This window comes from Nematolebias whitei, chromosome 3 (genome assembly GCF_014905685.2).
Source record: "Nematolebias whitei isolate Nwh7 chromosome 3, NemWhi1, whole genome shotgun sequence".
Taxonomy (NCBI): domain Eukaryota; kingdom Metazoa; phylum Chordata; class Actinopteri; order Cyprinodontiformes; family Rivulidae; genus Nematolebias; species Nematolebias whitei.
This window is the reverse complement of record NC_056500.1, coordinates 6,233,918-6,255,003: the sequence shown is the minus strand read 5'-3', so window position 1 is coordinate 6,255,003 and position 21,086 is coordinate 6,233,918.

Sequence of the window (21,086 nt, the reverse complement as noted above, 5' to 3'; positions counted from 1 at the left end):
ATAACAACCAGATGTTTGCACAAAAATAAAGGAGTCTTTCTGGCATTTCTCTTGATTTAGATAAATTCCAAATGGAACAAAGAGCGCCTTTATTCACTCACACTGAACTGATTAAATTATTCTATCAGGACTGAAAAAATAATTCAAGTCATTCAAATAAACAAGGTCAGACAGTAAACATGTTTGGGAATTTTAAAAGTGGGGTTGGAGAGCACTCACCCTGGCAAACGTCATAAACAGTGTTTAATTTGAGTGGGGATGTTTTTATTTAGTTCAAAAAAACTGTTAGGTTATGGAACTTAATCTGAAAATGGTGCACGGTCTGGAAAATGATGGCAGCTCGTCACACGGGCCGCATCATCAAACAGAAACGGTGGACAAAATGAGGATATGTCAAAAAAAAAAATCTTGTAACAATTGCTCTATCGTAGACCTGCTGCAGAGTTTGAGATCCAGTTTCAGATGTCGGACAGATATTGCTATTCAGAATAAAATTGCAAACATACCACTGAGCACGATAACTAAACCTTTATATGTTGGGCTTGTTTGTTCAAAAGGACATGGTTCCAGAGGGTCGGTGGTTTGTTTGCATGGGTAACCCTCATCTCCTGTCAAAGAATATTGCAGCAATGCTCCAGTTTGCAAAATCGCAATGTTTTAAAATGTACAACCTCTTTCAGTTTAATTCTGAAACTACCAGCCCATCTAAAATGTACATTTTGTTCCCGTTTGCGGAGCAACAAAGGGGAATAGGAAATACCTTTCCTCAGTCCCTCCATCCATCTGTGAATGTTGTGAGTGTAATAACTTGAAAAACAAGTGAGATGCTAACTTCTGTTTTGCCGTGTGGCTGAATCTTGGCATCAGAAAAGTTCCTTGCAGAAACTGGGTTGCCACGTCAAAATCCAAAATGGCTACCACCATGGAAATACATATCGGGTTTCTGTAGTTTGGTAGAACCCATGTGCAGGCAAAGGCAGAGAACGAAGGTAAAAAATAATGTAAATTTATTAAAGAAAACAAGAGGCTGACACAAACAGGACGCCATACCGAACAATGCCCAGATTGAAGAACACAGAGACGCAGACAGATACAGATGCTGAAGAACAGAAAACGACAAACACACGGGGAAAGGACAGTCAGGGACAGGTGGGAATGACAGGAGCTGGAACAGACAACAGGGGGGAGACACAATGTTAAACACCAATCCTAACTGTGTGCATATGTGTGAGTATAGCCACACATACTGTGTGTAAACTGCCACCCCAATCATTTGAGGGAACTACTTTCTAGTCTTTATATTGATTAAAACTATAGTTTCCTCAAATGATTGGAGCGGCCGAAGATTAATCTATGGTGGCATAGGCCACCATTGGCCACCCCCTGGCTCTGCCACTGCATCTGGTTGTGGATGAAATTTAATTTTCTGCTTGCCAGGATCAGTCATTTTGCACTTTCTTGAACAAAGGAACAAACTGTTTATACACAAAGTAACCCCTGCCCACTTTAATATCTTTTTTTTTTTACCTTTATTTATTGTCTCTTTGAGTCACCATGACACATTTTCAAGAGAGACCTGTTTTCTTTAACCAGAATCATGAAAGTTTACTTGTATTCCCTGTTCAACCCCAGTCTTGAAAAACACTTATCTCCAAAACTACAAACATGCACGATTCAAATCCTTCTGCGATGGTGGATATCGGCGTACCACTTGTTTATTGTTCTCCCTACAGGAACCTGCTAATTGAGATGGAGATTTGGGGGTTTGCAACATCTTTGAGCCTTGCACGGTCTGACCTTGGGGTGAATCTCCCAAGTCATTAATTTTTGATGTGACTGGTTTCTGTATAACACTTGAATATATTCTGTCATGGACCAGTTATGTACTGTTTTTTATTGTTTTACTACATTTTGTCTTCCTCTCTGAGTTTAAACAATCATGTCTAGAGAACTGATTACTTTCAGGGTTGCCAGACAGGAAACAACAAACTATCTTACTGCCAAACCGGGAGTTTGTGTGAATAAAGGTGCACGTAAAATGCCAAACTTATCCATATTTGTACTTTTTATTTAACTATTTCTTATATTTTGCATAGACTCTTAAACTATTGCATAAATACAATAATGTGAATACCTGGCAAAGTCGAACTTTAGAAAAGTTGGCAAATGCTTATTTTCAATTAATTGTTTGTTTTAATTAGATGGACATTCTTGTAGTTATAACATTCAAGAACAAGAACAAACATAATGTCAAAATGTTGCAGACCAATGCCTATAATTTGAACTGGATGTTATTTTAAAACGTGCAATGCTTTTCTTGGGTTTTAAACAGTTTTCCTTTTTTTATTTAGATTTGAAACTTTTCATTCAACCTTTGTTTATGCAGGTTAATCCCATTGAGCCTCGGGGACTCATTTATTTTGGGAGCAGTTGTGTTCAGGGTCAGGTTTCCTTGTCTTGCTGTAATGAAAATGTTAAAAGAAACTGATCGTTCACAGCACAGTTTCATTTTAGCTCAGTATTTCCATTAGTTATTAACATTAGTGCCCGTAAACAGGCAACGTATAGTGGTTAGATTTAAGAATAAGCATCTAGTTTTCAGATTTCACCCCTGAGACCAAGCTCCTCAGAAATCAGCCTTAATGTGTTTTTCATCATGACATCAGATGATGAGTCTTTATCACTTTCCGTAATGCAGTTACAGTCAGAAGGTCATGCTGACCCCTATGACTGATAAATTTGGCTGCATGTTTCCGGGACTTAACTGATCCTCTGACCATAATTGGTCACTTTGTTATATCAACTATACTGATAAGTTCTGTAATTTTCTCACAGCGTGCAAACAGTTTTCATTTCCAGACCTTCATACTGACAAATTTTAACAGTGTAGATTATTAAATGTGCTCTAACGAGACATGAATGACAAAAATGTCTGCAAATTACTATTCAGTCATTCTAAAAGTCATTTAATGTTTTCAGAAAACGTGGTTTTGGGGTCACAGCACCTTGGTACACAGTTTACTTCTGTGAAGATTTTATTGTCTTCTTTTTTTATTCTTCCTGTCTGTCTCAAAAGTGCACTTTTATTTTGAAGTGCCTTAATCACAAATCATACCTAACTTTGATTCAAGCAGACGCCATGGAAAAGCATCATATAGAGAGAAAACAACATATCCGTTTTATAAAGTATCAACAATTTGGTTTCCAAAAACAACGCTAAATACATAGGATTATGGTTTAGTTAGATTGTGGTAAAATGTAAATGTATTCAATCAGAATATAAATTATCTTGTTAAAAGTCAATAAGCAGATTTGTCATAATAACAATAATTAAACAAAAAAAAATTGGTTTTGTATGATAGACAGATTATCATGCTCAACTCTGCAGATATAACGACCCCACATAAACAAAGTTGTCTTTTAGTTTAATCCAAGTGCCTCTGGTTTGACTCAGATGCATTCATCGTATCATTGGTCCAACTTTCTAGATGTTTCAGTGAGTTTTTTAAACTCTTAGGTCACATTTTACACACCTCAAATACTGTAATATATACATATTTTTAAATCAAGTTGTGGGCCATTACGTCACACGTGAGAGGCGGTTGAGTTTGAGTTTTGATGACTCACCAAACCTTACACAGATGCAGGGGTGTCGCCATGACCACCAGGGGTGTCACCCTGGCAACCACTGAGCCGGGGGTGGGAGACAGATGAGAAACAAGCACTGCTCCATACCTTCTGGTTGATGCAGACAAAACTTGTTGCTCTCCATGGATCCATCACGCAGCATTGGGTCATCACTCGCTTCAGTGACATAATGTAGGGTCAAGAGTGTATGTTTGTTTAACAGAAAAGGTTAAAGGTCAGGCTGAACACCTGAACAGATCTTTGGGATGAACTAAAAGGGAGAAAAAAAAAAAAACAGGTTTTCTTACTGAATGGCAATAAAGTAATTTTCTTACTTTAAATGTATAATTTAAAGGTTGTTTACTTACTTTTAAAACTGGATTGTTAAATGTATATATATGAAGTAGCTTAGTGTGTTTTTTGTATTAGAATTAGAAAAATTAGAAAGAGTTATTCATTTTGTTCTGTTACTTGAAAATTATTATGATTGAAATAATTGTTTGAAAAAAGTGGCAGATATAATAAGATTGTTTCTTCTTTCTGCTTTCTTTCATTTTAAATATTTTGTATCTTTTTTTTTATATTGTTATGGAATTGTTTTGTACTTTTTTAAAATGAATAAACTTTATACCATACCATACTTTTATAGATGATCTGAAAAGGAGCTCAAATGCATCAGAATGTAACACTGACCCCAGGTAAGAACCATCACTGTCGACTGACTCTTATTATTGGAAAGTTTGCCTTTTAATCTGGGATGGGAAAAAATGTTTTCTGCTTGTGGCAAACATATTGTTTGAGTTCCCATCTTTCAATCCATTAGTGGCCATTACAATAACACACACACACACACACACACACCCACACACACGCACACACAGCCAAGCCTACTATAAGTAAATGTAAGTGCTGAAACAGCTGCTGGTTTTAATCTCCTTTTCGAGTGCTCTCCAGTGCATTAACCCCCCCCTCCCCCCCCCCACACACACACACACACACACACACACGCACACTACCACCCCCCAACAAGAATGTGAACATGACAAACAAAATGTACGTGAGCTCTATAGGAAACTAGCTTTCCCAATTCATGACCTCACGATGCTCTGTGCTCTTACACTGCTGCTCCTTTTCTTTAAAATATCACTTTTTTTTATTTTACTTGCATCTTAAGGTTTATAGTCAAAAACTGTGGCCAGATATCTAAATCCTGATCATTTCAGTCTAAATTAAATGCAATGATGACTCATACTTACAGAGTCAGTTTATCTAATCTGAAGTTGATGTGGAGGCGACTAGCTTGTTAAGAAAACGCCTCTTCAGCAAACATATTGTTTTAACAATGTTTTGGTTCTTAAACAAAATGTAAATTTCCCCTAGAAACAGGAAGCAAGAGCTGGAACCGGAAATGTCTGAATGCACAAGTGACACTGTGAAGCAGCGTTGGGTTAAACACGGCTCTCGACATGTTTAGCAGTGTTACGTAAAAGCAGCTCAACAGAAGTTCAGTTGCAGCTTTCAGTGCTGACCTTCCAACGGAAAATCCATTTTCTGTCTCAACGAAGACGAGAGAAAATATTTATTTCTCCATGTCAGGAATGCTAACGAATACATAAGTATTTATCCTCAGAGCTCTTCCCCCCGCCCCCCCCCCGTATGTTCATGCCACCAGTCCGTCACAGACAAATTCTTCATGATTCAAGCAAAAACAGTCTTTGCAGCTTTCCTCAACCCCTGTAAGGATGAGGTTTACCAGAAAAAGCCTTCGCAAATAAACAGCTGAACAAAAACAATTACTGAAGCTGTGGGAAAAGCAATTTAATTTCCTCTTGCCGGTTCTGTGGAGAGAACTCCAAGAAGCTGGACCCCTCCTTAATCTGGCAGCTTGATGACCGCTTTTGAAAGAACATGAAGAGAAATAGTTTTCTCCCAATCTGAAACTTTTTTTAAGTTTTGGACATTTGTTTTGATGCGTAACCATGACAACGAGGTGTTTTTTTGTTGTTGTTGTTTTACAACTGGGAGCAGCTGATTAGCATCTCAAAAGCTCAAATAATATCTCAGCTACAGCCCCATATCTCAAATGAGTTGAAAAGGTGGTGCCGTAGAAGCATTCCTGTCTACTTGCCGGCTGTGCTCGAGCGCCTGACCACTGAGATCCTGGAAGTGGCAGGAAACCCGGCTCATGACAGCAGGAGGACAGGACGGTCCCAACAGCACCTTCAGCCAGCTGTTCGCAGCCACAAAGAGCTCGGCAGGTTGAAGTAGTGGCCATCGCTCTGGGAGGGGTTCTGCCTGGCATTCGTGTGGTCCTGCTGACCGGAGGAACTAAGAGGCCAGCCGAGTCTGGGTGGACGGATCAGACGACGTCTGCGGCCATCGTCTTCAGATTCGCTGTGGGACGTACGTTTACAAGAGATCCTTCCTGTCTACAGCCGTCGGTGTCTGTAACATCTCAATGAAACAAGGATAATGAGCTACAACAACACTTAATTTCCCTTTGGGATTAATAAAGTATTTATGAATTGAAATTGAATTGAAGTATTTTGAAAATGAATAAAGAAATAAATCAGAGCATGATCATTTACTAAATTCATTGTGATTTAATTTTAGCTTTAATGTTAATAATAGTCTGTACGGCACCTCCTTCCTCTGAAATAAATATGATAGTTATGTCATATCCTGTCCAGTGGGAAATTAACTACAGCACTCGCAGCTTTCTTGATACAAACTCAAACATATACTTACTACAGTAAAGAGAAACGGTGCTGTAGACATTTTTATTATTACACAAATCCAATTCTGAAAAAGTTGTGAAATGCGTAAAATATTTAAAAAAGTAATCATAACAAACATAACATGGTATTTTTTTATCATCAACATATTATTCAAAGCGTTTGATAATATTACCATTAGTAGATTAATTAAAATCGTTGATTGTTTTGTTGAGGACTATTGTTCTACAAAGTAAAATTGCTTTATTTGTTTCGGCAACATTTTTACAGACTAATGAACCTCTGCCCATTTTTACTTCTGAGACATTCAGCCTATTTCAAAAGCACGTTTTGTTCCCTGTCGCGGAGCAAAAATTGGCAATACCCTCTGTCCCTCTGTCCCTCCCTTCATCTGTCTGTCCATCCGTCAAATTGTCCGTCCATCCGTGCATGTTGAGAGCATGATAACTTGAAAAATAAGTGAGGTATCAACTTCCATGTTGGTGTGTGGCCACATCTACGTGTAGTAAAGGTGAAACACCTACACCTGCCTCCACACTCATTTCCCACACTCTGTGCCCATGAGCAAGACCCTTAACCCCCCCCAGCTGCTCTCCGGGCACCTTAGATGTCAGTGCACTGCTTCACATGTATGTGCCCACATGTGCAATGGGAAAAATGCAGATAAGTAATGTCCCCAATGGGGAATAACAAGAGTACAAAAAAAAGAAAGTTCTTTTATACAATCGGCTTGACTGAGAGAACCTGAGAATATAAAATAAAATAAAAAAATCAGACAGCTAACATTCAAACCCAAAAATAGGTGTATAATTTTTACATTGTTTGTATCATGTTTAGAAATACCTTTAACAGTGTTTAATAAAAAAAAAAAGAAGTGGTTTTGTCACTTTGTGTGTGTGTTTCGGTGCTTACTGGTATGTATTATAGGTAAAAACACAAACAATTGTAGTAAATAGTGATTTAGTTCTGTATTTTTCTTTTATTTCCTTGTTGCTGAAGCATGACTGATTGGTCAGAGTTTCAAAGGAATCCATATCCTGTTTCCAGTGAAATGGACCTTTTTTAGTTCTGTCTGTAAGACGGAGCAAGAGTGGAGATAGGATCAATTAAAGGAAATACAGAACATGTTTCTTTTTGTGTTGCTGAAAGTCTTCAGTAAACTATGGAATGAGAAACGTCCTCAAATTGAATTGTATAACTTAAACCTCTAGGTCTTAGATATATTTATTACATTTTTTTGGTATTTTTGTAGCTAAAACTTTTGATGTGTTTTTGATGCATCCACTGAACTAAATGTTGACTGAAGTAAAAGCATTTACATGAAACTATTTTAGTAATTTGTTAGAAAAAACAAAGTTTTCCACAGGGACCTTTTAAAGAAGAAATTACCTCTATGTGCTGGGCAAACCATTTATTGTAATACATCAGATTTTCTCAAGAATTTACTATTTTAGGACTGATCTGGGCACAGATTTATTTTATTTTTTTAAATGTTTTATGGAATTCCCTTTGGGTAATTCATTTTTTCCTCCAGTCCAGACCATGGCATGTTCACTTGCAGTACACTCTTATTATGTTGAGTTTGTGCCCAGGTGCACGTTGTCGACCTTTAGGTAGAAGTGAGTGAAATGTCAGGAGACCTCTGCTCCGTCTCTACAATCTGAGCCAAATATTCATAGCAAAGTTTAGAAATCAAACAAGACTGGAGCTTCAGGTATTTCTGGAATAGGATTAAAGTAAAAATGCACTCTTCCCTGTCTGGCAAAAACAATCTGGAGACAGTAAAGCTGTATGTTTTTATTCTTATATGACAGAAATCATACACTCAGAGAGTAAACAATACTGATGTGCACATTTAGTGTTCTCTTGTGCTAAGCCAACGGTTCAAATGGGTAATTGTTCTGAGGAACTAACCCCAGGTGCTGCTGTGTACATACATCTCTGTCTGCACATTTGTTCTGATGTTGGGTCCTAGCAGAGTTCAGTCAGAAAGAGTCCACCAAATTCAGTCTTTTTTCAATACTTCTACAAAATGATAATGGCTTAAACTCAACACTGATTGTTATCCTAAGCCTCAAATATCCATGTACAGTATCAGTCCATGGTGTATTATTGGATTTCTACCATAGTTCTCTACCGGAGTACCATAGTTCTAGAATTGTGCCGCTCAAGGTGGCTGCATGTCGGAGCAGCTCTACTTTCATGCTGGGATGTTGCTTTGAAAACTTTAATTCCTCTTTTCTGGATGGAAATCATTTTTTTTATGATTATTTCCTCTGATATCAGATGTTGTGCATCTTGAAGCTATTTACTAAAACTTTTTTTTGCTTTTGGATATTTTGTTATGATGCATAAACATGACAACAAAGTGGATTTTACAATTGGGAGCAGCTGATTAACATCTCACATCTCAAATAGTACTTCAGCTAAAGCTCCAAATCACAAATGAGTTAAAGAGGAGGTGCAGTGGACGCATCACCATCAACCTGACAGAAGTACTTGACCGCTGAGATCCTAGAACTGGTGGGAAACATGGCTTGTGACTACAAGAAGACCAGGATCATCCCCTGACACCTGCAGCTGGCTGTCTGCAATGACGAGAAGCTCAACAAGTTGCTGGGAGGAGTGGCCATCACTCAGGGAGGACTCCTGCCCAAGATTCAAGTGGTCCTGCTCCCCAAGAAGATCGAGAAATCCACCAAGTCCAGGTAGACAGATCAACATGTTTCTTCAGATCTGCTCTAAGACAGATCGCTACAAGAGATCCTTCCTGCCCACAGCCATAAGCATCTATAACAACTCTAATGAAACCAGGATGATGCTCTACAACATTTAATTTTCCTTTGGGGTTAATAAAGTGTTTTTGATTTGAATTGAATTAGTTGTGCAAAGTGTGCAGCACGGTGGTGCAACTGGTAGAGCTGCTGCCTCTCAGCGAGCAGGTCCTTGCTTCAAACCCCGGTCCCCCGGGGGGACTTTCTGGGTGGAGTTTGCATGTTCTCTCCGTGCATGCGTGGGTTTTCTCCGGGTACTCCAGTTTCCTCCCACAGACCAAAAACATGCATGTTAGGCTGATTGGTAACTCTAAATTGTCCCTAGGTGTGAGTGAGAGAGTGAATGGTGGTTTGTCTCGTTTGTCTCTATGTGGCCCTGTGATGGACTTACGACCCGTCCAGGGTGTACCCCGCCCCTCGCACAGTGATTGCTGGACATGGGCACCGGCAACCCCCAGGACCCAAAATGGACTAAGCGGGTAAAGATAATGGATGGATGGATAGTTGCAAAAAGTAGATTGAAATAAACTTTGCACAAGTCTTTTTATTGAGCCTTTTACAGGTCATTAGCTTTGAAAAACACCATTTTATAGTGTTTTCTGCATATTCAGATGACGATCACAATAAATTGAGTGTAAAGCTTCTGTCAGCATGATAATCAAAGTGTCTGGATGCCAACTGTTGCCAGTTTGTTTGAACAGCAGTTCAGTTCTTCCACTCAAAGGGCTGTCCCTTCCTGAGCTTCGGCTTCCAGGAAACTCTGGAGTAAAAACAAACCTCCTGTGTAGCTGTGTGCGTGTCTTCGCTGTGAAAGCTGTACAGAAGCAGCCATTAATAAACAGTTGATTTAATCATCATCATAATATTTGTTTTATGAGACAAAAATGCAAATTATCACAGAGCAAAAATAGTATTCATTTTGCATCTGAGCTTTTAAGGGTACAGAAGCTTGTGAATAAGATGAGAAAGCAAATTATGTTTGTTAAAAACAAAATAAAAGTACAGTCACAAGCTTTGTGAAAATCATTCTTCAAGAATGCGTATCACCCACCTTTTAATGCTTAGACCTGTGAAGTAAAATAAGTTTATGTTGATAAATAATATTTGTAACAATTTATCTTCAAAGTACTGGCATGCAGTATTTTGAGATCTCACACTCCGACCTGATCTGAACCCGAGTGGTGTTCTGTTGTTGGACTTCTGTTCTTGTCATGGATTGCCCATAACAAACACCATGTTCAAGCATACGGGTATCCATATGTGCTCTTGGCACCAGGACACCCTAGGCCGCAGTTCGATGATCGACTTTGTCGTCGTCTCATCTGGTCTGCAGCCACATGTCTTGGACACTCGGATGAAGAGGGGGCGGAGCTGTCCACTGATCACTACCTGGTGGTGAGATGGCTCCGATGGTGGGGGAGGATGCCGGTCAGACCTGGCAGGCCCAAACTTATTGTGAGGGTTTGCTGGGAACGTCTGGCAGAGTCTCCTGTGAGACGGAGCTTTAACTCCCACCTCCGGGAGAACTTTGAACATGTTCCGGGGGAGGAGGGGGACATGGAGTCCAAGTGGGCCATGTTCCATGCCTTTATTGTCGAGGCAGCTTGCCGGAGCTGCGGGCGCAAGGTTGTCGGTGCCTGTCGCGGCGGCAACCCTCGAACCCGGTGGTGGACACCGGCGGTGAGGGATGCCGTTAGGCTGAAGAAGGAGTCCTATCGGGCCTTTTTGGCCTGTGGGACCCTGGAAGCAGCTGATGGGTACCGGCAGTCCAAGCGACATGCGGCTCGGGTGGTCGCTGAGGCAAAAACTCAGGCATGGGAGGAGCTCGGAGAGGCCATGGTGAATGACATCCGCACACCTTCGAGGCGATTCTGGTCCACCATCCGGCATCTCGTGGGGGAAAGTGGTACACCACCAACTCTGTTTATAGTAGGGGTGGTGTGCTGCTGACCTCAACTCGGGATGTCATGGGTCAGTGGGCAGAATACTTTGAAGACCTCCTCAATCCCATCGGCACGTCTTCCACTGAGGAAGCGGATCCTGGGGACTCTGGGTTGGGCCCTCCAATCTCAGGTTCTGAGCAGAGGATGACATTTTTTCGGGAGTACCGCCGGTCACGTGATTCCGGCCGGATTCCGGCGGGACCGGAGTCAACCTCATTATAACTTACGTGACGGGGACGTGATCGGACTGAAAGCTAACGGGAGCAGACAGGAGCGGGAACCGATCAATAACCAAAAATTAAAATGAAACAAACAAACAAAAAATAAATAAATAAAACATGGGTGCAGCTATTTTGTAGTTTTCTTTCAGTAAGCCTTCACTTTACCACAAGTCAAAAGAACTACATTTCCCAGGAGTCAACTGTTCGAGCCATAGCTTTTCAGCGAGAGGGGGAGGAGCAGCGAGCGAAGCGGTACAGAGTCTGAAAATAGTTTGCAACGCAAGGTAAGAAGTAACTGTCTGTCTATTAAACTCACAGAACAGGCAGGAAAGTGTCAAATAACCCTGAACTCATAAGAGTTGTGTCTTGGTGCTGTGCTGATTTAAACTTTAGTCTCAGCTGTGAGGAGCTGCGGGGAGTCGGACTTTAATGAACAGACTCAAACAGCGCATTTTTCTCCACTTTGTCCCTAATATTTTAAAAATGATGCTCTGCTTTGTTATGTGGGTTTTTAGGTTAAAATCTTCATTATCTGTTGCTGTTTGTAATGTAAAAAAAAAACCGAACTCTTCCTAGTGCACGCATTATCTGGTAAAAATATCCCAGTTTTATATGAAAGGCTGGTTACATAACTGTTATTGTAGGGGGGACATATTGGTGCGAAGTCTGTGGGTCCTCCCCCATAACTTTTTAAATAAAGTAGCTGCTATTTCCTGCATTCTGGTGTATTTTAACAGGTTTAAAACATTTATGTTTACCTACATAAGCAAATACTTTATCCAATAACTGTTTTATAAAGCATGGCACAAGAAGTAGCACTAAGCTTTTTGTTTGTCTTTAATTTAATTAAATTTTTCTACCTAACACAGGAAGCTGTTAGCTCTGGAAGCAAGCTGTTAAACAGCTTTGGACACAAAGACCCTTGTCACACACTTCAAAAGAGCAGGTAAGATACATAAAATCTTGTAATCTCTGCCTGGTGAGGCTGATTAAATAATTATAAAATATGATAAGTGAAATAAATAAAGACAAATTGAGCTTATGTCATTTATAATTGCAAATGTCACATTTTCTTCACTTAATTTAAATTGTAAATCTCTTGTTTTTGATAAAATATTTTTTTCCAAAAGAAAGGCCAACAAATTGTTTTTTGTAGTAACTGTAACCCTGTTTTGACTCGTGCACTGTCTTCGTGGTCCTATTGGCTTCATCAGATCGTGATCTACAGCTTTCGCTGGAGCGGTTCGCAGCCGAGTGTGACACGGCCGGGATGAGGATCAGTTCTCCCAAATCCAAGGTCATGGTCTTGAGCCAGAAAAGGGTAGAGTGCCCTCTCCGGGTCAGGGAGGAGGTCCTGCCCCAAATGGAGGAGTTCAAGTATCTTGGGGTTTTGTTCACGAATAAGGGAAAAATGGAACGTGAGATTGATAGGTAGATAGGTGGAGCATCTGCTGTGAAGCAGGTGCTGTACAGGTCTGTCGTGGTGACAAGAGAGCTGAGTCAAAAGGCGAAGCTCTCAATTTACCGATTGATCTACGTTCCTACCATAATCTATCGTAATGAGCTTTGGGTTGTGATCGAAAGAACGAGATCTCGGATTCAAGCGGCTGAAATGAGTTTTCTCTGCAGGGTGTCTGGGCTCTCCCTTAGAGATAGGGTGAGAAGCTCGATCATCCGGGAGGGACTCAGAGTAGAGTCGTTGCTTCTCCACGTCAAGAGGAGCCAGTTGAGGTGGCTCGGGCATCTGGTTAGGATGCCTCCTGGATGCCTTCCTGGTGAGGTGTTCCAGACACATCCCACCCGGAGGAGACCCAGAGGAAGACCCAGGACACGCTGGAGGGACTATGTTTCTCAGCTGGCCTGGGAATGCCTCGGGATTCCCCTGGAGGAGCTGGTCCAAGTGGCTGGAGAGAGGGAAGTCTGGGCCTCCCTACTTAAGCTGCTACCCCCGCGACCCCACCCCGGACAAGCGGAAGAAAATGGATGGATGGATGGACACTCAGACTTGTGTTGTGAATTTCTCCCAGATTAAACCTTATCACATATTTGCGTTGACTGTAGTGGCCATCTTATATCAGATTCACAGAATTTTCATACCTAATGATTACTTTGTGAAAGATTTATTAAATCAAGCCAGTGGTTCATGAGATATTTTGCTAACCTGTTAGCAAAACCAGGTTGAGTGTCAGAGTCAATGTTGAAGTTTGGAGCAAAGATCTGGCAGATTGTTCCAAAGTTCAGGGCCCTCGGCTGAAAAAGCCCGATCTCCTCTGAGCTTCAGCCTGGTTTTTGGTTCTACCAAAAGCAGCAAGTCACATGATCTCCGTGCACAAGAATGAACATATGGTTGCAGTAGCTCAGAGAGATATGAGGGTGCAAGACCGACACTTAAAGGCCAACAGGAGAATTTTAATTTCAATGCTGTTACGTACAGGGAGCCAGTGAAGGGAGGACAAAACTGGTGAAATATGCTCAAACCTACTAAGAGACGACGGCAAAACAGGTTTTTGTCTGCCTTTGCGTTCCAGTGATTAAACAGAATGGTCCTGGGATGTAAACACTGATAAGTCAGCCCGTTGTTCCAGTTCCTTTGATAAGAGCCGCAGTTATGTAATTGACAAGCATCTATTGTCTGGCCACAGCACAGGCAGTGCTGTGGCCAGCACTTTCTGAGTAAATTGCTGTGCCGATAACTGATTCCCTTTAATAGCTAGAGGCTGCAGACTGAGAGGACACGAAGCGCTCATTGGAAAAGCTGCACCTTCCTCCTCAGTTTTCTGAATGTTTTTTGGACTGAGAGCTGTTTATTATATGGTGGGTTAAAATAAAAGTTGTCCATGCGTGTCTGGCTCATGTATTTTAGATTTGCATCTCACATAGTTCAACTTTATGACAAATGTTAGGAACAATTTACTATGTCCTGTACTGAATACAAAAAAGGTATTTTTGCATTAGTAAACATAGAAATGTAAGTGCAAATATTGTGATCAGCTCTGAAGGATGATAAGGGTTGTTGCAGTAAGTTGTTACTTCTCCCTGAAGTTGGAAAATAAATTAAAGCTGAACAGCACTGAGAACTGCTCTTCTGTTTGTTTATTTCTAAATCAGAAATAAATTATTTTGTGACATTTTTATTGAACACGTACACAAAAAACAAACAAAAATAATGAGGTTCACTTTAATAAAGTATACATAATGACACTACAATCCAGCACTGTGCAGTTCAAAATCGGATACTTCAGAATTGCTTTTTAATACCTTCTGCTGAAGATCCGAATTTAGATCGGCATGCAAACGGAGAGAAAATTACTTTCTCACATTTTATCTTTGTTATGACTCAGATGATTAACAAACATTTTCAACCATGATTACAAAGTTAAGTAATGGATGAGAGATAAAAACTGAGTGGTCTGAAGAGAAATAACTACAACAACATACAAGTTTGCTTGTCTTGCTTGATTAAATGTCACAAAGCATAAATCGTTTGCTTCTCCCACAGACCAGAGACATGCATGTTAGTCACGCTTGTCTTTATGTGTCCCTGACTGAAGACCTGTCCAGGGTGTCCCCCACCTCTCGTACTGTGATGGCTGAATACGGGCAACAGTGACCCCCATAACCTGAAAAGAAAGGAGCAGGTAAATGATGGATGGATGGATGGATGGATGGATGGATGGATGGATGGATGGATGGATGGATGGATGGATGGATGGACAGTGTGATTAAGTGTCTGCATTTTTACTTTAAATCATCCAGTTTATACCTTTAAAATCATTATGAAATTTATTTTATATCTCTCAAAGAGGTATGACAGACTGTATCAAAGACAGATGTGATTACTTTGCTCTCAGACTGCAGGTTTAATTGTGGTTCCTGGAGTTTTCAAAAGCCGAACGGGAGGAAGATATTTCAGTTATCAGGCTCCTCTCTTGTGGAACCAACTTCCAGTTTCTGTCCGTGAGACTGACACATTGTCCAGTTTGAAGACTTGGCTTAAGTCTGTCCTTTTTGATAAATCCTATAGTTAGGGTTGGCTTGGGTTTCCTGAGCTATCCTTTAGTTATGCTGCTATAGACTTTTTTTCATCTTTCTTCTAATAATAATAATGCATATTAATACTATATAATAATAGATAAAGATAATAATAAAGACCTGCACCTACATCTGGACCTGCCATGCTGTATTCGTTTCTCGTTCCTTTTCCTCTCAAATGCAACCAGTCAAAGCAGATGGCCGCTTGTCCTGAGCCTGGTTCTGCTGGAGGTTTCTTGTTGTTAAAATGGAGTTTTTCCTTTTCACTCTTGCCTTTGTGCTTGCTCAGCATGGAAAACGGTGATGAAGTGAAGAGCCAATGCAATCTGCTGCTTCCTTGGATATAGAACTATTACTAATTAGCTTTTGTATGTATGTGATTGTTTCTGTTCTGTGCCCAGAGACAACTTGTGTTGTAATCTGGTGCTATAAAATTAAACTGAATTGAACTGAATTACTTGACTCTGCTTGATTTAAACAGATCCAGTGAAGAACATCCATGTGTCTCAGTTACCAGCATGCCTGAAAGAAAATTTATTGTGTCTAACTTCAGCAAAGTCACTAATGTGGATGGATGTCAAAAAGTACTTCAGCAGCTCCTTCTATCATCAACATATTGTTACAGGAAGTCAAGTCAAGTTACATTTATTTTTATAACACATTTAAAACAGTAAATGTTATCAAAGTACTTACCAAAAAAGATCACCACATCAAATATTAATAATATATTACAGCATCATGAATAAAAGCATAAAAACATGAAACATAATTAGAAACAATGAAATACTAAATCAAATCACCCTGTGTTAAATGTCAGGGAGTAAAAGCAAAATGGATGAACACAATCATCAACAATGAAATACCAAATGAGATCACACTGTGTTAAATGTCAATGAGTACAGATGTGTTTTGAGGAGCGCTTTAAAAGCAGAGACTGAGGTGGCCTGTCGAATGTTGATGGGCAGATTGTTCCAGAGTTTAGGGCCCATGACTGAAAATGCCCGATCTCCTCTGAGCTTCAGCTGGTTTTTGGTACGGCCAAAACCAACTGGTCTGATGATCCCAAGGCCCGAGAAGGAGCATGCAGATGAAGAAGGTCGGAGAGGTATGACAGTGCAAGGCCATTAACACGCTTAAATGTCAGCAGAAGAATCTTAAAATCAATTCTGACACACACAGGAAGCCAGTGAAGGGAGGACAGAACCGGAGTAATGTGCTCAAACCTGCAAGTTCCTGTTAGTAGCCGAGCTGCAGCATTTTGGACAAGCTGGAGACATGAGAGGGAGACCTGACTGACTCCAGCATAAAGCGAGTTACAGTAGTCCAGCCGGGTTGTAATAAATGCATGGGCTAATTTTTCAAGGTCGGATCTGGGCAGCATGGACTTGAGCTTAGCTATCTGCCTTAGCTGAAAGAAGCTTTTTTGAAGAACAGCGTTTGCTTATTAAACAAAGTCCGAGTGTAAAACTATCCTGAGACTGGTAACAGACTGTTTAAGATATGGCTGAAGAGAGTCCACATTTGCAGAATCAGTGACAGTGGCAGAGTTAGGGTTAAACACAATGACCTCAGTCTTCTGATCATTAAAACTCGAGAAGAGGAGGAACTGTTAGGTGTTAATGGCAAATAAATCTGAGAATCATCAGCATAACAATGAAAGGCAAGACCATGTTTCCTCAGGATAGACCCCAAGGGGAGGAGATACAATGAAAACAGAAGAGGTCCAAGAATAGAGCCTTGCGGGACCCCGCAGGAAAGAGGCACTGAAGTAGATAGAGTGTTAGCAAAATTAACACAGAAACTCCTGTTGCTCGGTTGTGAACGGAACCATTCTAACGCTGCGCCAGTAATCCCAACCCAGTGTTCTAGCCAGGATAAAAGGATACTGTGGTCCACAGTATTAAATGCAGCAGTAAGGTCAAGGAGTACCAGGACTACAGACTGAGCAGAGTCATTTGCCAGAAGAATGTCGTTGCAGACCTTAACTAAAGCTGATTTGGTGCTGTGTAGTTTCTTAAAGCCAGACTGAAAGATCTCAAAAATAGAATTTCCACTCAATAACTCGTTTAATTGAGTGAAAACTATTTTTCTCCAGGATCTTAGAAAGAAAGGGAAGTTTGGAGATAGGTTTGAAGTTTGAGCAGGTTGAAGGGTCAAGTCCTGTTTTTTTTTTTATTATTAAAGGAGTTACTACTGCTTGTTTAAAAGCATCAGGAACCTTACCTGTAGCCATACTGCTGTTTATAATGTCAAGAACAGAGGGTCCAATGGAGGGTGGGTCTTGTTTAAAAAAAACGATGAAGAGATGGGGTCAGCAGGGGAACCTGAGGGTTTCATATGACCAATGACATCATTTAGAAATGAGAGGGAAATGGGTTCAAACTGGTCAAAGACCGATGTGGAGGGGACAAAGACAGAGGGGGTCAGCTGTGGCGTGAGGAATCAGTGACCTGATCGACTCAACCTTTTTAACAAAGAAACTGTCAAAGTCATCACAAGTAACTGCAGAGACCTCCATGTTGTCAGACTGAGGCATGGTTTAAATGGAGGTAATGGTGTTGAAAAGAATGCAGGAGTTGCGGCTCTTTAAGGCGATGATTTGGGAGACTCAACTGATTTGAGAAATCCACATCACTAATGGATCATCTTATAATCATCTCGGTTGCAATGTATTGGTCAAACATTTTGATAATTTACCATATAAAATAGATGTATTGACAATATTCTTCGCAAAATGTCTATAAAATGCCTTTAGTTATTTATTTTTTGTTCTTACTTTCTGCAGGGCTTTTAAATCCTTTCTCGTATGAATCATTTTGATTGTCAGGTGAACATGAATCATTTTGATTGTCAGGTGTACAGAAACAAAATGTACGAACTGAAATGCATTTTCTTTGAAACATGCTGTAAAACATGTCAAGAAAGCACTCCAGGCTCTGGGATTTAAAGGACACTGAAGTGAAATTATAAAAGAAAACTGGCAGTAGAAATTTTTAGATGCTTTTCTCTGCTGCGTGAATAAATGTAATGTCTCAAACGTGCACATAACAGGCACAAAACCTGTTGGGTTGAAGGGCACACTTAAACGTTAGGTGTCTACATCCTCATAATTTAGAGTAATTATTGAAACTAGCAGTGTGGTTATGTTTGAACAACTGTCAAAATATAAAGTAAGAAAGAAAATTACGTTTTTCCTCATATCAATAAGTAACGTGTCCTTAAGTTAGCATTTTGTTTGGAATCAAGAAGTTCCAACATTAGGTAATGATTTGTAGTTATGCTCATATCCAGAGCATAACATATGCAGATAAATGTGCTTTGTTTACATTGAGTGCGTACCTGCATTTCCGAATTTCATACTAATATGTCTGAAAAACTACTGGAGTCAAACTGCACTGTCTGATATACAGTAGTTCAGGAAAAAAAAAATAAAAAATCTTATGATTTGACTTCAAACTAAATGAGTCCGTTTAATTTAAGTTCCATTCAATGTAAACAAACCAGAATGTGTGAATTAACTAATGGAAACATAAAGTTACTTAAAAATGCATCTAAATTAAAAAGTTTGTGATGCAATGAAAGTCAGAATACAAACTCATGATAACCCAACTTTTAAAAACATCCCAGCAGTAATACTTATGCAGTCTTTATCAAGTATAGTTTTATTGTTTGGAACAAAAATAAATATTTGTATTAAAAAACGTATCTAAATTCTGCACTCGACATTTTTCTTGTTGAGTTGGATCCTGGATCAATGAACATCGCGGTATGTTCCTCCTCCTGGTAACCATGATCATCTTTATTAAACCAGATACAAACCCATTATCAAGATCTTGTTTCTGAGGGTGACCTGGTCAAGAGGTCAGCAGCAAACTTCATAAAAGAATAAACAAAACATTGAATGATATAAAATAAATCAATGTTTAACCTACATAAACAGTGTGGATATATGTACTATTCAATCTACTGTCCTTACATTTCTTGGCTAAAAGCTGGCTAAATTTGACCTCAGAGTAAATTTAGTAGTTATGTATAAAAAAAGTAACTTTAGCATTTAAACTGGACTGTGAATGCAGCCTTAATCACTCTCCTCCTCGTTTTATCATCAGGTTTCTAGAAACCAAGTGACAGTGAATTCTTGTAAATATCCATTATTAAATTTCCCATGAGCATTTGGTCATGTTAGCAAATACAGTAAACTGTTATCTGCTCCGACACAGAAAATTATTAGCATTTATTCCATAACATACATACTTTACCCAAACCAACATACTGCTGTAGGCAAAAGGTTTTTTTTTTTTTTTTTACACCAGTAAAAGAATACTGTACAACAGTTAGCTCAGATGATTGTGGGGGATGTAATGTTGTATATGTTGAACATAAACAACAAAATATGATGAACATGTGTTTGCACTTTTAAATCAGAGCCATTCTGTATAAAGTTAACAGGATTCACAGCTAAAAACACCCCTTTATTGTAGAGGATGCATCTGTGCCATAAAGTCTTGATTTTTTTTTTATGTTTATGGGTCTTTTTTCTGTCGTTTTGCTTTTGTTTTCAGTTTATTTGCTCTTCTTTCTACTGATTTTCTTTCCTGCTCCCGTGTCCCACCTGCTCCTTCATCAATCATCACACCTGCCACGAATCTGTCGTTTACTCCCCGCATATAAATGAGTCCAGCTTGTTGGTTGCTAGGCTTCTGCAATCGTTCTATTCCTTTCTTTTCAGTTTTTCCTTGATGTCCTCTTCCTGGAACTATTTTGTATTTTTATTATTTATATGGAAACTGCTCAGGAAGGTTAGTTTGACCCCACCATTTACTTTTATGTCCTGAAAGATGAGCAGCATCAGGAGCACATAATAAATATATATGTTAATTTGAGTTACATATACCATATGTCAGTGGAGAAGACCTGCCTTAGGTCCAAGTTTTATTATAATCATTATACTTATTGTAATTATTATAATTATATGTGTTTTTGTTGTTGTTGTTTTCTGCACCCGCTTTCGTGCAAGGCAAACACCTCCTCTCCCTCTCCTGTTCTCCTCCTGCTTTTTTGCTCTCTGTCTATTGGAGCTCCTATTTGAACATCTTCCAAAACTAAAACTACTGTCATGAATCTGGTCAGTCGGACTTTCATTGCAACCGACAAAATCTTTTCAACAAAGCGATAGGGTCTTGGAGAACCTTCATGCCCCACTGAGACTAACTCGGCAGGATACGTCATGGATCCATGGGGGGTTTGGGAGCTGATGTCTTTCTCCGGAGGATGCCAAAGATGTTTATATAATTAGATTTATGATAGCAGGGTTTCTGCTGTCTAGCATCAGTGTATTCCTGTGTTATCAGCAATTAAAGAAGACGGCGACAGCAGTTTTGGCAATGGCAAAACTGCCATGCATGTGTGAAGGTTTGGTTTGTGCGTTGAGTACTCAAAATCAGCTGACTTATGAGATCAACCGTTGGATGGAAGTGATTTGAGAGAATTGCAGGCCACCTGCGGCTTCTGGGACTCGCCAGCATGTTGGAGATGACCTTGAAGGAGCCTCATAGGCATGGACCAGTGGAATGCCCACTAATCTGGCCATCTTGGATCTTGAAAGTACCAGCAGGACTCAAGGCTGACGAGAAGAAAAACAAATCTGCCTGAAAAAATCAGCAATTGTGGCTTATCGGAATCTGATTTCCACGGTTGGCCTTGAAAACAGGCTGACTTATGAAATTTCTCCTGGGCTATGTGTCAACTAAGGAC